This window comes from Lissotriton helveticus, chromosome 4_1 (genome assembly GCF_964261635.1).
Source record: "Lissotriton helveticus chromosome 4_1, aLisHel1.1, whole genome shotgun sequence".
In the NCBI taxonomy this organism is placed as follows: domain Eukaryota; kingdom Metazoa; phylum Chordata; class Amphibia; order Caudata; family Salamandridae; genus Lissotriton; species Lissotriton helveticus.
The window spans coordinates 824844904-824862797 of NC_136063.1; the positions used below are offsets into that span (position 1 = coordinate 824844904).

The window sequence follows — 17894 nt, forward strand, 5'->3', positions numbered from 1 at the left end:
GGTCTATAAAGGAAGCCTTTCCATTTACAAAAAATTGCTTTCTGAAACTAAAAAGATATACTTTGGAGAACAAATCAGAAACGCTGGATCCTCATCCAAAGTTCTGTTTAAAACAATTTCTGTGCTCACTACCTCCTCTAGCCCCAAGACAGAAAGCAACTCTGAACTATGTGAAACCCTGGCCGCCTTTTTTCTACAAAAGGTCGAAAAACTTTTTTCCTCCTTCACCCTTACGCCCACTGTCATCAATGAGGCAGCGTTAACAGGGCTTTCTGAGTACAACAGGCCTACCCCCAGACTAGACCATTTTACATCACTGGATCTACATGGAGTTACCAAACTATTGCTAGAGATTCGATCAGGCTCCCCTCTGGACCCTTGTCCAGTCACAGTACTGAAACTGGTTCCAGAAATTATTGGGGAGGCTCTTACACCATTGTTTTGCTCCATTTTTAATACTGGTCATTTCCCGGGTCCCTGGAAAACAGCATCTATTCTTCCCCTACTCAAGAAATCCAATCTGGATCCAAAGGATCCGAGCAAATATAGACCTATTTCTTGTCTCCCTTTCCCAGAAAAGATGATTGAGAGGGCTATGAATGGCCAACTCAGCTCGTTCCTTCAGACCAACTCTTTGTTAGACACCACACAGTTTGGTTTTCGTGCGGAACATAGCACTGAGATGACACTTATTAAATCTACGGACGAGATCAGAGAGGCCTTGGATCAGGGTGGTGCCGCCATGCTTATCATGCTGGACCTTTCGGCCGCATTTAATATGGTCCAACATGAAGTTTTGATGGACCATCATTCGGCGGTCGGAGTCCAAGGCAAGGCCTGGGATATCTTGAAATCTTTCCTCACCAGCAGAATACAAACTGTGGACCTTGGCAGAGATAGATCTAAGCCCTTCTCTCTCCCTTGTGGAGTGCCGCAAGGGTCCTCGCTCAGTCCTACATTATTTAATGTATATGTTACACCTTTGGCAGCTTTGATTAGATCTTTTGGATTTCAGCTAACCTCTTATGCAAACGGCACGCAAATTGTGTTGTCCATTCAGAAAGGGTCAGTGGCTGAGACTGGTTCTAAATGCCACAACAGTATGCAGGTGATTGCAACCTGGATGGCATCAAATTGCCTTAAACTAAATGCAGGAAAAACCGAAGTGATTGTATTTGGCAACAGCGCCAACCTCTGGACACCTGACTGGTGGCCAAATGCAATGGGCATGCCTCCAATTCCGGTGGAAAGGGCGAAAAATCTGGGAGTTATCCTTGACTCAAAACTTTCCTTTGGTGACCAAATTAGCAGGGTCGTCTCATCTTGTTTTTTCACTCTCAAAATTCTGAGGAAAATTAAATTCCTCCTCCTGGAAGTCAGCCTGAAGACAGCAGTCACAGCGCTCATTCTGTCACGGCTGGATTACTGCAATAGTCTCTATATCAATATCCAGAAGAGACATTTGGTCAGACTCCAGATCATGCAGAATGCAGCAGCCCGGCTGCTTACGGGTACACCCAGGTTTGTCTCGGTGAGGTCGGGACTCAGAATTCTTCATTGGCTCCCTGTCTAACTACGGATACAGTTTAAGGCCTGGTGTATAGTTTTTAAGGCCCTTAATGGCATTGGTCCTCACTTCCTGGAACACTCAATACAGTGGTATGTTCCAGGAAGAGCTCTGCGCTCCTCGCAAGCCAAACAAGCGATCCTCCCCCACTATAACAAGACTAGCTGGGGTGGTAGGAGCTTTCGTCACTGCGCTACCAAGGCTTAGAATAGCCTGCCTTTCCTTCTCAGAAACTCAACTGAGATACTCCCTTTTAGGAAAGAATTAAAAACATGTCTATTTACTTAAATGGTCATTTCAGCTAACAGTTACAGATGCTCTATTGGTTGGTAGCGCACAGCGCCAGGACACATCAGGGTAACAGATTGCTTTAAAAATCCCAGTAACATAACATGTCTGTCTCTGGTGTCTCGGCTCCAAGCACGATTCAGCGTTGTGTAACTGCTGAGCAAAAATGACCTGCAAAGCCATCCATGATGCATCTCAAAACTCACCATTGCTTGATTCTGAATTAAGTCGAAGAAGACCCAATCTCAGTCAGATTTGAGGGTGCAATGCAGTTCCACTCGCAAGGCCTTTCGTCCAATCATTCAGCATTGAAGTCAGAAAGCTCAGGTAAGTCAAAAAAATCACAAAAACATAAGAGGACCAAACACAGCTTCCAATCCATCTCGCCACTTGGAGTCACACCTTAAGTACCTCCAGGCTGCAAATGTGTTCACAGACTTTGGAACTGATCCAGACACTGATCCAGATGAGCTGACTGTCCTGGGTGAGCCACAACAACTTAAAGAGCTTGAAAAGGCTCTTAAGAATGTTTTGGATACTTCTCCATATCCCTCTGGCATGTTGAGGCTCCAAGGATCTGGGACGCCCTACAGTTGGTTTACCACCAGGCGGATTAATTTCCGACGCCAACTGTGCCTCCTTAACCTCAATCCAAGCTCAGCTACATGGCTCCAGCCCTGGCACAATGCCCAATGCACCCTTTGGCACCACTACTGATGCTGTCAGCCTTAGTCTTGATGCCGGCACTGACTTCCCCAGCGGCAAATGCGAAGCTGATAGAGTTATCTGACTGTGAAGCACACCCATAACCTCCGAGATCACAGGTAGTTCGCTTTTATTCACATTCAGACCTGAGACCTCACAGCTACAGGAGGATGATGAAGATGATGATGACGATGACACCCCATATGATGACGAGAACCTATTTTTAGACCTGTTGGATTCCAGTGGCCTGGATATCTCTCTAGACAATGGTTTATCCTCTCTTGACCTGGCTATGGCAACAGAAGACATTGGTTTAACCTCCCTTGACCTACTTATGGTAACAGAAGAGTCTGCCTCCTTTGCTACAGTGATGAGGAGGGTGGGTAAAGTTTTAATCTTCACCTTGCCCACAACAGAGGTCAAGACAAATGTACTTACGGAGGTCCTTAATCCAGGACAAACAAACCAAAAACGTCTCCTCCCTTTTAATGACGCGCTTACTGGTGTACTGAGCACCTGAGCAAAATTAGGATCTTGTGCTGCAGTTAAAAGGGCAGGTGGCAAGGAGGCCCAGGGATCTGGATTTTCAACTGCAACATTCCACTCCAGAAAGCCTGGTGGTACTAACATCCCAGAATTGTCTCGATCCCAATGAGTTTCTGACCCCACCAACAGACAGGTTTGTCTGACCACCATGTGGTAATGCAACAAACAGGTTAGTGTAGGGTTATGGGTCCAGTACCAGGAGTCACTACATCTCTGGAAGTGTCTGAATGCTCAGGTCTTCTCCCTGGTTGCCCACCACATGGCTGGATCTTTAAACCCCAGAGTGGATGAACTCAGCTTTCGCTGATTAGCGGGTCACAAATGGCAGTTACACTCTGATGTGACACAAGGCATCTTCCAGCAATGGGGAGAACCCTGGCTTGACCTATTTGCCACCATAGAGAATGCACAGTGGCCAAATTTCTGCATGTTGGAGTTCTAAAGGCAGTTCTCCCTCAGAGATGCTTCCTGCCTTAATTGGGTTTGGGGCACCTGTATGCCTTCCTGGACCTACCCAGCATTCTTAAAAAAGATTAAGAAAGACCAGGCCCAAGTTATCCTAGGAGAGTGCGATAACCAAAACTTCAGGCCATGAGCATATGTCCTCCAATCCTGCTGCCCCTTGCGAAGGACCTAATGTCGCAATAGCAGGGACGAGTTTTGTACCCAAGTCTACACCTCAATGTGTAGAGTCTGAATGGCAACAGTTGATGGTGTTTGATGTCATCCTAGCAGCCTTGCATCCTGCCACTAGAACTGTATATGCGGGACGCTGGGAGACATCCAAAGTCTGGTTTTCTTGCAGTGACATTCAACCCTTACATTGTAATGCTTTGTAAGGGCCTTGTGGCAAAAATTAAGAGTAATCTTTCAGTCCTTAATGTCTTCTTATGTTTACCACATCAGCCATCCCTGTTCAACTCACCTGTTGTGATGCACTTCTTGAGGGGGCTGACCTACATGTTCCAGACAACACCTTTTGCAATACTGCAGTGGGGCCTTAATTTGGTTCGAACATAGCTGATGTGCAAGCCCTATGAATCAATGCACACCTGCTGTCCATTAAAAACAGCATTTCTCATTGCTATAACATCTGCCCGGCAAGTGAGATAACGGTACACTTTGCCCGCGCAACAACGACCTTCGTAGATGAAAACGGCCTCCCTGCATCCAACGCGGTCCCGGGTTGATTATCCACAATTAACCCAGGACCGCGTTGGATGCAGGAAGGCCGTTTTCATTTACGAAGGTCTGTCAAGTAATTTAACCTGTACAATGCCACTGCCACTATATTCCAGTCCAAAAAGATACAAAGAGGACATATCACGTGGTTTCAAGCCCAGTCGACATCCAGAAGTGACTGCAAAGTTGACCTACACTAGGCTCCTTGACAGGCCTTTTGAAAGTTGAATTTTATTGTCGATAAGTCGGTGGCTCCAACGAAGGTCTATCCCTCCTGAATACTTATCCAGTGCAAGTCTACATAAAAGGGGAATCATAAACTCACCTTTCTCTGTGCCAATCTAAACAGCGATAACAAAGCTAGAAGGAATTAAAACCCTCAACTAGCGAGAGAAATCTGTCCTGATGAAGGTGAACATCATCTGAATCACCGAAACGCTGCGTCGACCTCTGTTTTCTTAAAATTGAACTTTTTTTTAAAAAATTGATTGTATAAAATGTTTTATTGTATACATTGTATGAATTGTTTTTAATCTGTGGAATCTATTGGTCTTACAATATGTGAACGTAATAAATAGACACAAATTCTCTTTTTAACTATTTGGTATTGTTTTAATTCTGTTTGATTTAACGATCAAATGTGCTTAGGGATCTTAGGTTTTGAATTTGGGACTCCTTGTTTTGTAACCTGTACTTACCCTGTCCCTATCTGAAACAGTAGGGTACCTCCCTTTTCTCTCTATAACGAGATTGTAAAGAGTGACATCTACAGCACCCTCTCAAGCGCATAACGCTCAAGGGTCTCATGTGCAACATGGGAGACCACCATCATCAAGAAATTATGCAGGAAAATCATCACACCCCTAAACCTGTGGTTATATCCGCCATGGTAAACTCGGGAGTACCCACATCTAGCCAGGAGAGAGCAATTCGTACCCAAGAGATGTGTTTCTTGCAACAACACTATCCGGGGGCCACGCCTTTGGAGGAACCACAGCACTGAACTCTGTTTAATGCAGTCTAACAGGCCATTATTAACATTGCACATCTGAGCAGTAAATGCCCTCATGTTGGGTGAATTGGTAATGTCAGTAAGGCCCAAGTACATTGGTTAACCTTTGTAAAGTTATACAAGACAACAAAACCCAGAAACAAAAAATTCACACACTCCCAACTCCACACTCCCCATACTTTCCCCCAACTGAAGCATCTGTCGGACAAGAATTATTCCCACTGCAAGTTGACAGGGAAGGAAACAGAGTCTGAGAAATCCATCCTAAGGCTCCCAGCCTTAGTGGTCCATAAAGGATATTATGGTGCTGGCGTGCTGAAATGCATAAAGAAGACAGAGAGCATGAAGGCCCCAGACTCGTACAACGTCTGCTGGTCAGGTCCCACCAGTTGCCCCTTGGGCCAGGACCTCCTCAGCAACATCCTTCTCTGGCCCGGGCAGATCCGGTGTTCATTCAAAGTCTGAGTCAGATGTGACTGAGGCATCTCATCAGTCAGGGCGTCCCCTATGGGAGCGTTTCCAGCACCCAGAGGCACTACGACCGGCATCCAGATTGTCATGAGTGTGGCGGCCGAGATGACCCCTAGGGGTGTGGCGGATTTGGTTGCAGTAACTGTGGTTCGGTGAACCAAGTCCAAGCGTCATCCAGGTTTTCAAAGAAGTGGGTTTTGCCCTCCAGGACAACTTGCAGGTGTGCTGGGAAGAGAAGTGTGCATGGTAGCTAAAGCCCTGAGTTTCTGTTTTATCTTGGCTTATTATTTGTGCAGGGCCTGCACCTGTCTTTTGTAGACCGAGAACACCTTCACGCATCCAGTGTGGTACTGTAGTTGGCCTTCGATCTTTGCTTCCTATAGAATCATGATCCTATTTCAGTAATTCTGTATCCTGGCAATCATAGGGAAGGGTAAGGCCCCTGGAGGGGTTATTTGAGCCAATGATCTATGAGCACGTTTGATGATGAAACAAGGTGACAACTGGGTATGGTCGATCCAGGATGAGATCCACTCTACCAAGAATTCAGCAGTTATGGACCCTTCAGCCCGTTCAGGAAACCCAACAAGGTAAGGGTTATTCCTCCGGCTCCTATTTTTGGGGTCCTTCGCCTAAACCATAAGGGTCCTAGATAGAGAGGTGAGTTGGGACAACACCTTGTTCAGCTCTTTGACCGTGTCTTCCAGTTCTGAGATATGCCCCTCCACCTTTGAGACCCATGCAGTAGTGTTGATCCTGCCACAGAAGAGCCACCTCAACGCGCTCCTCCCCTATCTTGGATTCAAGTGCAGTGTGCAAGTCCTGGATAGCCTCAAGGAGCATCTCCCTGGACCCCTTTGTGGCTGCCCATGCTTGCCCTGTGGTCACTAAGGGTTTGTTATGGCTCATGATGCGCTCTGCGGCGCTATGGACAGGGATATCACCACCAACCCGTGTGCACCGCACCAGCTATGGCACTAGACATGAGCAGACAGAGTCAATAGGTGACAGGCTAGGGCCGGTTGTCCCCGTCCTTGCCACAGTCGCTGAATAACCTCACCTGGTGGGGATCAAGCCCTCCTCCTTTATTGCTGCGCATCGTCAGTGTGTTTGGGGCCCTCCCCAGTGTAGTTAGGTTGGGCCCCGCCAGCTATGGTAGTTCCAGTAACCTCCGGATTCTCTAATGCTACCTTGGTCCTAGCGAGTGCGCCGCGGGTGGTTGTGTGTCAGAGGGCTTGGCCGCGTGTAGTGTTAAGGACTCACACTGCTGTTTCCCTCATGCCCAGCGTTGTTGGTGGGCCTGTGTCTCTGACCCAGTGCAATCGAGTTAGCCCTCACTCTTGAGCCTGGCAGTCTCTTGCTGTCCTAGCCAAGGCGGGGCACGGCATCCTCTCCCGGACCCACCGGTGCTCTGTTACGAGTGGGCCCCAGAGCAATTGAGATGCCCTCACAACTGGTGCAGAAAGTCACTCGCAATCCTGGCCAGGCTGAGTGCGGCCTCCCCTCCCGGCTACGTTGGCGCTCCCCTATGTACGGCTGAGGCTGCGCGGTCAGTCAGGCACCATGGCCGCTTCGAACACCACGACCCTTGGCAGCCCAATCGAGCTTAGAAGCGTACCCATGTCCTTGAGGGTCCGGGGTGGACAGCAGGGCTGACACATAGGTAAGTAGCATGCCAGCACCGCACATAACATGAGTGGATCAGGAGCCGAGCAGAAGATCAAGAAAGAGAGACCATCATCTTTGCCATCCCGGCTCACCACCGTATAAAAATACCTTTTAATGAAAAGATAATTTTGAATCAATATCACAACCCGGAAGCTGTATGGACGGAGCGAACAGGGAGGCCGATAATTTTAATGAAGACCGGCATTGTAGACCGGCACTGTAACCGAACAGAAGCATAATTTTGTGTCAGTTCAAAGTCGAAGACATCTAAAGCCCTGAAGTCCGTCGCTGTATGATAAGAACACGCGGACAGATCTCATGATAGGACCAAGCCAAACACTCCATTAAAAGTGTTGTATATAGCATAATGAGAAAAAATATATATACGGTGGTCAGCCCGCATACAGCTTCCTCTTAATCTACAAGACAATAACTACAGGTGGATTGTTTTAAGACTAACATCAAGGGTTGCCAACAATGAAAACTGAATGAACTACTTTGCCCCTTGTTTTTAAGCGATACTAAAGACTAGTCCCCGGAGACTAGAGATAAAACCGTCCTGAAGAAGGTGTTACATCTGCTACAAGCACCGAAACGCTGCTTCGACTTTTTATGGTTTTTCTGCAAATTTAATGTATATTTTGTGATTTATGTACTGTACACAAGGTTATTCCTTGTTTTTTAATAAATATTGAATATTTTTAATATATAATCATTTTTTCGTGGTCTCAAATCCATAGTGCTCCTCTGACGTGTTTGTGCATTTAGTTAATCATGTTTTGGGGTATGTATCAAATGATGCTTGCTTTCTATGAAGATCAGTCTCTATATTGAATGTGATTTTTTAATTATTTTTTAACCTGTGTTAGTTAACCTACTGTCCCCCATATATTTTATATTGGTTGACGATAGGTTTCTAAGGATGATATTTTAGATCTGGCATCAGGGACCTTTCTTGTGTTGTTTCGCAGTCTATGCACAACATTGCTTTTGCCTGTAAGAATGCTTACTGTAATCAATTCTGATAAGATTGAGTTGACCATTATGCAGAGAAAAGTGGAAGGAGGAGCTGAAAAACCCTGCCTGCTTTTCCAACCACGTCCACTGCCCCTGTTTCCAGGAAACCCTTCCAAAACTGTAACTTTATATACTATGGTTATTATATACTGTGCACGTGACTCCATACTAAGCAATGCACCTCCCTTCCAGTGAGGACTCTAGCCCATCTTAGCGGAATGTACCATTATCCTATAAATATATGTTATAACTCCCACACAATGAGAAGCCACTAAAGTGGAGCCTCATAAAGAACCTGGAAGGTATACATCTGCATTATTCCCTGATACTTACAGGGTTCACAATAGTTAGTAGACCTGGAACCCTAGGCTACTGAATTGTGAGCCGGACTAGTTCCTATACTGCTGCTTACAATCCTGCAGGCTCCTTACAGTTGCCACTTGACAAGTATAACAGGAGCTGAAGACCCACAGGGTGAAATCTGGCAGGGACACCAGAGCTTGCTTCTGTGGCTTTGTTCACCTTATGTTTTCCTTATATCAGCTGAGAATGGAATAATGTATGCATAGCAAGACCAATGTTGGGCACAGCCTGATTAAGGATTTGTATGGTCAGCGTGCATGTCGAGACGATTTAGACTCAGGGCATGGTTGAAGGCTTATACTGCCTTTGCAAGATGTGTCCAAAGGTAGGTATGCAGTTTGTGGGGTGCAAATGTGCAAGGGAAGAGTGCAGGACATGAATGGGTGCTAAATGTTGGTTTGAAGGGAGAGCCACTGCAGAACGTGGCCAGTGAGTTGAGTGTGAATGAGGGTGTGCAGAACTGCCCCTTGTTGCTTCTGGTGTGCCAAGTGTTGCTGTGCATATTGGCTTAGGCTTAGGGTGTGCAGTGAAAGGGATTAATAGTGCTCAGAGCCTGTCTGACAGGTTGGCCATCAAACACTATATTATGCAGGGCATGGCTAATGTAGCCAAGGCTGTGCACAACTTGGCAGTCGCACAGAGCGTGCAGAGTGTAACAGGGAGTGGGTTTAGAGCAGCCACTGATGTGCAGAGTGTGGAAGAGGATGTGCAGAGCTTGGGGGTCATATGTGCAATGTGGCTGAGGTCCTGCTACACATGACTGAGGATGTGCTGCTGGGAATGGCTGAGGGTAGTTACGGTGTAGACCAGCTTGTCGAGGAACCTCTCACGTCTAACTGGGTGAACACCCAGTTGGACGTGAGAGGTTCATCGACGATAAGCGAGCATACTCCCTGAGGTGGTGGGAACGGATCCAGATTTAGAATCCCTTGCGCAACAGAAATAACTGAGGGAAGTTTTTTAACTCCCTTAACGGGGCTTCATTCAAGGTCGTCCTCTGCAGGGACACTCTGCCATAATACTGGGGTTGTATTTTTTTTACAGAGTTTTATATAGCGTGAACTTGACCAAAATCGGGTATCAGAGCGCTTTATATAGCACCAGTTGCATTACAGGAGGACACATTCATTTTTGTTTGGCACCGGGAGATTAAGTGATTTGCCCAGAATCACAGGATGTTCAGCGTCATTGCCGAGACTCGAATCCAGTTCCCCAGATTCGAGGTCGACAGCCCAAGCCGTTAGGCCAACTCCTCTCCTATATTGGGGGACAGTTGGAGCATAATAAGCCCACTTCATGATTTGAACTGAGTTATAGAAATAAATCTGAAGTATTAAATCAACCTGATAGGAAAGGCTGACTATACGTAGTAGATCCCTGCCCTCATTGGCGTGTATCCAAATATAAACAGTTTCTCAACCAAGTGATCCTCACTGGTCTTTATGAGAGCGCAAGGAGAGGAATATATATGGTTATTGTCCTGAAGAATGTGGTTTTATTTGTGTCAACCTACTAAAAAGCGTTGACGCTTTTTTGTTGTTGTTAAATTTGTGTGACATTGAATCGCATTTCAACAAGAAATAGTTTTCTGCACTGTGATGTCCTGATGTACTCTTCCTAATTAACCTCTGTATGTCAAATGTAACTGCCATCGCGTTGTTTCTCTCTTTTGTATACTGTAAGTTCTTAAACATTTAATGCATGGTTCTAAAAATATATCCGCATTGAATTGACAAGAATGTATTGTATAACTGAATATTTGTATTAAACTGGATTTATAAGTGTTGTGATACCCTGTGGAATTCATTGCTCCGTTAAGACTGCGTTAATATATGAGTGAAGAGGATGCAAGGAGTGGTTGATCTGAAAGACAAGTGAACCCAAAGGAAATTATATACTTGACTTTTACGTGGATAATAATAGCGCAGAACATTTTAGTTGCCCTCAGAAATCTCAATTAATGAGGAAATGGTAAGCATAATGTGTGTACAATTATACACAGCCAATCAAGCCACTCCCCAAAGATGAAACCTTGATTTGTTTTAATAACTTATATCACTGTTAATGTCAGAATAAGTACATAAGTACCACCACAATGCTTATTTTCATAAGTGCATTGGCCAATTTTCTATATAAATGTTAGCCGATTCAAGTGCCTCATGGATATTACTGACACACAGAAACAATATCACTATTCAACAGTGTGCACAATTAATTCTCATTGTATTTAACACTGCTGCCTGCATTGCAATAAAACAAATGCATTTATTGTATGTAGTAAAAGCTGTTCCTAAGTGCAACATAAAAACGAACCTTGCATTTATTACAAGTTCCTAAAGCAAAGAGTAGGGAATTGCATATTGTGTGTGGTTCATGGTAAACAAGCAATGAAGCAGCAGAGGTATAGAGGAACAGGTAACAACGACGATGATGGGTAGAAGAAAAAAAAGTACCTCAATCCCAGTGCAACCAGTGGAAGGACACTACTTTAAACAAGCATTGGAAATGCAATAGGTCTCGCAGCGTTAGAGTTAGTGCATTTAGAATTGTTTATGGGTTTTTTGTTGTAAATCTTTTGCATTTTTATTTTTTGTAGCCAATGCTAAAGAATTACAAATCAAAAAAGCAATAAACATTTGTAAAAGCTTTAACTAAAAATCACTAGTAGATATGCTATATGCTATGCTGATGAAAACGCTTGCATATGGTGGGTGGATTAAGGGCCAGAGACTCCTTTTTGTCATGGAAATGTTTTTGGTTACTTGGCGTTGCGTGGGTGAGTGGCGTTGCGTGGGTGAGTGGCGTTGCGTGGGTGAGTGGCGTTGCGTGGGTGTGTGGCGTTGCGTGGGTGAGTGGCGTTGCGTGGATGAGTGGCGTTGCGTGGATGAGTGGCGTTGCGTGGATGAGTGGCTACAGCAATTAATACAATCAGTTGCATAGATGAGGTATGAATCAGTGATACAAATTGGGGGTTGGCGGGTCAGTGGTCATTAGTTCTTGAAAGTAAATAAATGGATAGGAGGGGTCATTAATGTCCCCTTTCTTTGAACAGCCTCTGGAAAGGTAATCTCGCGGATCAGTAGCAGATGAAAAAACTCTTATGAATGATTTATGCAGTGTTAACTCATGAGTAAGAGCCACCCATTGTTAAATTAGTACACACTGTCTCTTTAGCCATTGCCTTAATGAAAACATGATGTGAACGTTGAAGCCTTTAAGGTGTAAAAGTAAAACTTAGTAAATACAAGCACTCTCAGCCGCCTTACTGACTAGCTCTCACACTGAAACGATTCTTACGCTCATCACATACTAGCAGACAACAATCCCACACTGAGTAGCATTCACATACTACTGACGCACTCGGCATCTCTCAAATACCAGGTCTCTAGCAAAGACCTAAGAGGGATCGGTAGGAATGAATGCAAGTTGGTCTGGCAGGTCTCCCTAAATCACGCGACAGTAGCAGCCCAGAATAGAGACACGAACAGTCAGAGGCAATAGAGCAAGTTTGTATTTTCATGTACAACTCAAGCCAAAACGATTAACATTGCCGATGATTTAGTTGCGAACATCTGGTCACCGTAGAACTACCGGAAACCGTTGTGACATGGGGCCGGTTTTCTATGTCCAAGCGATTGCAAAAACGAAGTTGCCACTGACAAAACTGTTATTGGCAAATGACAGCTTTATACCACTGGATGACTAAGAATCCCTAAATTCGTGTATGTTTGCAGTACGATCGAGGCGACTCCTGTGCCTGCATTCCCTGGTGTCAACTCAACCCAACCCATCGGCTGCACACCTCTCCCCATGTTACCTGAATAGACGTTTTCTGCTCCCTTAATATAACAGCTGCAGAGGTTCCAGTACGGTTTTAAAAAAAACTGAAATTGGCGCCTCTAGTAAACATAGAGAGTGGACTGTGTTACTCAAGTCTCCGATTGCTACAGCCGAGCGGCCATATTGGAACCACCACAATTTATCTCTCGAAGTCCCTGAACGGCAAGATATCGATTTCTGGTGTTTCAGTTCTTTGGGGGAAAACGCCTGCTCTTGATTATGCCTGAGTAATTGTTTATTTGCTATGCAATGCTTACTCATACGTATTTGTTAATGAATTTTTCTCGTTAGCAAGTGTGCCTCCGTGCGATTTAACTTTGATTAGTTATACTGCTGATCGAACACAAATCACATCTTATGGCTTTTTTTCCAATTTCAGCACATATTAGACCTGTCATTATAAAAGGACAAAGCTTCGGGTGCCTGATTTTTTCACCCAGTATTTCTTCATCGCTTCCTCAATCAGTCTTTCCTTCGTTTTTACTGGACATTCGACTCCGATGTGAGTAAGCGTCACAAGGCTCAACTAGGGGGAGGGGGCGGGAGGCGGAGAGTTGAGGCAGGCAGGCATGGGAGGAGAGGAGGAGGGGGGAGGAGAGTAGGGGAGGCACGGCCTAGCGGCCGTGCAGGGGGAGGGGGCGGGAGGCGGAGAGTTGAGGCAGGCAGGCATGGGAGGAGAGGAGGAGGGGGGAGGAGAGTAGGGGAGGCACGGCCTAGCGGCCGTGCAATCAAGTAGTGAGGGGGCGGAGTTGTGGGAAGGCTGAGAGAGAGAGTAGGCGGCTGGGTGCATGTGCACGCGCTTTTAAGCTCAATGCACATGCGCATTGAGCTTAAAAGTCACGGGCACTGCAAGGAATCGCCACGATTCCTTGCAAGTTAGATAAAGTCTGGATGAGCCCCTATAGTCTCGCTTGCTCGATGCGCATGCGCATCGACAGGCGAGACCTAAAAAAGCAATCCGTACTTGGTCCATGCTCCATGAAAGGGAAAAACAAAGAAAAGTGCGACCAGCCACATGTGACCATTCAGAAGCCAGAAAATAAGAGTGACAATGAAGCAAATGAATGGTAAGCAATGGCAGGGCTCAAAGCCCCTTTTCGTTAACAAAATGTCTCGCAAGCGACATCACATGCGGTGTCTCAGGCAAGATCTAAAAGTAGTAGGAATGTGCTATACAAATGCTGATAAAACTTTTGGCCTGAATCATTCAGGTAAACTTTTAGATGTGCAGGTAGAAGATGAAAAGGTATTGTAAATGTATGTGAGTACCCATGGTTACATCTCTGTGGGCATTGGGTGTGACAACTGCCTGACACGCGCCTCCAAATATTCTATAGTTTTCAAGACAGTGGAGAAATTCACAGACTTTGTGAAAATTCTACGCTGGTGGCTGACAGCTCAGCATCCAAAAGTGCAATATTTCATGGATATCATTCACTGAAATGTCATGAGGAAGTGACACACCACTGATCTCATATGGCTTCCTGTGGTTGACCACTTAGCCTCTTATTTCATGCTTAGAGTCCAGAGCAGGGTCGGATTGGTAAAGCGAGCTCTCGAGCAATGGGCGATGGGCCAGTATCTGAGGTTCAGCTATGAGACTCTTTTTTGGCCGGTGTGGTGGCTGGATTTGGGCTGTGTCTGTGCTTGTACAGATGCTGCCAGAGGCCCAGTGAGGGCCCAGTGGGCCTCTATTACCTCCCTCTTACCAACAGGGTAGAGGTGTCATTCACTAGGCCGGCCCATTAAAGTATGCAGATTGAGCGGGGCAGGGGCTTGAGGATAAGTGCACCTACTCATACTCGGGTGTGGGTCACCATTGTGAGCTAATATGTGAACAGAGTCCTGGTAACATTTGCATTTGTGTATCTCAGAGAAGTTAACAAATGGGATTCTGTTTGAGAACTCTCCTCCCACCTTTTTTTTTTTATAATACTTTTAACACCGAAGCAGTGCTTTGCTAAAAGACGCAATCCACAAATGTAGAGCACGTTTCTTTAGCATGCCCGGCCTGTTTTAATCCCAATCCATCCCTGAGGAAGGGCGAGGAGTATTTATTTATTTATTGTATTTATTTATGCGTTTTTATATAGCGCGGACTTTACCCGAAGGCGTCAGAGCGCTTCACAATAGGAACAGAAAATTATGAATAAACAAATTACAAAAGCAGACGATAAGTTACATGAGGCAAAAGTGACAATTGTGAGCAAACAAAATACATGAGGTAGCAACCAGTGCAATACAGGAGGAAAGAGTGACAAGTGTGCAGGTTCCAAGAGAAAACAAAGTACATTTAGAGGTAATATACTGCAATATATGCTAGACACAGAGGCACATGAACAAACGTTACGTAGGCAAAGGTGGCACTTGTGCAAGTATCAAACGCAAACAAAATGTGAGAGGTAGCAAACAGTGTGTTACAAAAGAAAAGTGGCGTGTGCATGTTACAAAAGAGTACCAAACAAAAATACAAGGATAATACTGCAATAAATGGCATACACTCCAACCACACGAACACACTGGGAAGGAGTAGAAATTACAGAAGGTAATGGGCTCTGTGGACCGGTTTTCTGCTCCTGTCTTCATGTCCCCCAGAGATCAGGGTACTCTTCGGGGAAGTGCGGAGGACCAGGAAGGAGTAGCAGGCGCTACGCCTGGCGAGCACAAATTGTCGACCATACACTAATCTCGCCTTTGATTCAATTTATACTGTTTCTATGTAAAGACTGTTGTAGCCAGCAAAGAAAGAAGACTGGTGACATTTCTGTGTAAAAAAAACGGGCTACATCAGTGACACACATTTTACTCCAGAGCCTGGTGGGACAACGGAGCGGCTCAGCGTGGTGCACGGCTCGATGCTTTGTTTTTTCTCCGCTTGCTCGTCCTTTTCTGGCATTCAGAAACAAATGAGGTAATGGAGCAGGCGTCGGGCGAGTCACCGCCAAACGATCTTCAAATATCGCCTTTTACATGTCTCCTGGGGAAGCATTTTCCAACGCCCCCGCCTCAGCTTCCCTCCCTTTTTTGTCGTAGTTCCTTTGAAAGCCGTAACCTCTTTGAAGTGCAGCGATCAATTAGCAGCGGCCCTTTTTGCCAAACACCTCCTCCCCTGTCCAGTGTAAAGAAGCACCTGCTGGGCGGCTGAAAGCTGAGACCGGAGCCGCCTGGGCCGAGGCCTGGAGCGCACAGCGGCCGAAGCACACGCAACCCGCGTGAGCCAACTCCGCCGGGTGAAGGCTCCTCATACACAGCAGAGTGGATTTACAACAATTGCGGCAGCCTTTGTTTCCGGTCCAAAAGAGGGGGCTGCTTCTTACGTGGACGCCCAAAACACTGCACTGTCTCAGGACACAACACGCGCTCCTTAAATTCAGACAGCCAATAACATCCATAACAGGCCTATAGCATCCGCATCCATAAACTACGTGTTCCTTAGCCATAACCAGTGCTTGAAATGGAAAAATAGAAGTGCAGGTACTCTGTACCGGAGTACCTGCTTGTTTCTGAGAAGTGCATGTACTCCCCAATTAAATGTATCACATCTTTCTTGAGAAGGCCGATACTCTCCCTTCAAAATAAAAAAAAGTGCTGGTACTCCGTACCGGGCAGTACCGGCCTATTTAAAGTACTGGCCATAACTTTGAAGTAAAAACAACCCTCAGAGCATAGGATTGCCACCTTTCCAGGAGAAAAAGAACGGCCTTTTATTGTTGTTTTAAGAGTCTGCAAAGTCTGGACGTGATACTTAAATAGGGCTGTAAAAAAATACACATTTAAAACTGCTTTCTGCTTATATTTGTTGTATGAAGTATGTACAGAAAAAAGGCAAAAAATACTGGCTTTAGTGATTTTTCTTATTTTTGTACCAGCTAGGACATCAAAATTCCAGTGTTGCCGGTAGAAAACCAGTCCAGTTGTAACCCTAATGATGCAAATAGCATAGACTGTACTGATGGTGTTACAATTATTATTTAATCGTTTTGCTGACTACAATTGTGATCAAGTCTGCTCCTCGTCCTTGTAGCCCCATGGGCGAGGTTTACTAAGGGTTTGTACCGGGGCAACATCACAGAACGTGGTTCAAATTCTTGCAAGGGTATTTAGTTTTCTGTGCAAAGGGTATTTTGCACTGGAAAGATGCCCTTTTCTCATCACAAATAGTGATTTGCTCTGCTTTGCTCCACTCACTGTTAAGGGGGCATTGCCTGGGTGCAACTTGGGTGGATCAGTGGGTACCCTTAGTTTTGGAACAAAGCCCAATCTATTAAAACAGCCAGACCAGGATTTACACAAAAACAAATAACGCCGACTTGACGCAGGTAACAACAACGAGGCATGTTTGCATTTCTGTAAACTGCATGTGTTTCTCCCTACAGCACACATACAGCATGTGGAATGTTTAAGCAGGGTATGCTTCCAGGACACATATTATGCAAAATAGCACTCACTTCTCTGCATCGTGTTGTGCGTGTCATAAAGCAGTATTCTTGTTGCCACTGCAGGTGTAGTGAGTAGTGGTAGGCCATTTGTGATTTATTTTTAATATGTCAAACTAATAGGGAGAGAGCAACATCACAAACACAACACATTAGACTGCACATTGCATACACATACATCAGAAGCTTATCACAGAACACCCGACACATGTACATCTCAGCTTAAATTGGAGCTATCAGGACAAACACCAAATTTAGACTGCCAACTGCCCAATGGGTGGGTTAATAACCTCGTAAATGTGTAAGCAACTCGTGTGAACCTCCAGCCACACCTTTCTTGCATACAAATCATATACCCACAGTTTATATTAGATATTGCCGCCTAACAGTGGAGTGGCTAGACCTTTGGCCACCCGTGGCGGTCCCTGCATTTGCAGCCCTGCGGCAGTCGCATGTAATAGCGGCCGGGTGGAGGGGGGCGATTCCTGCATTTGCTGCCCCGCGATGGCCGCAGGTGAGAACCAGGGGGGAGGCCGCCACACCAAAAACGAATGCTGCCCGTGGCGGACCACCCTCCTCTCCCCCTTGCTATGCCACTGCCGCCTAAAGTCGAGACAGGCTAGAACTCAATTCCCAAACATGATGGCTCATTCTTTGGTTTGTGATGGAAGAGAACCTGGAAGCCCAACATGACTACAGGGAGCTATGCAATTAGCATAGGATAACATAATGAAACCTGACAACATATAAAAGAAGACTCAAAAAGGACAGGGCGTCACAGAAGATCTGGTGATTGAAA

General features: G+C 45.6%; 1 protein-coding gene across 2 annotated transcripts in view; it reads right to left on the reverse strand.

The window, feature by feature from the left end:
• DLGAP1 (DLG associated protein 1) overlaps positions 1 to 17894 on the reverse strand; it is a 620950-nt gene that overhangs the window by 38562 nt on the left and 564494 nt on the right. The window lies entirely within an intron of this gene.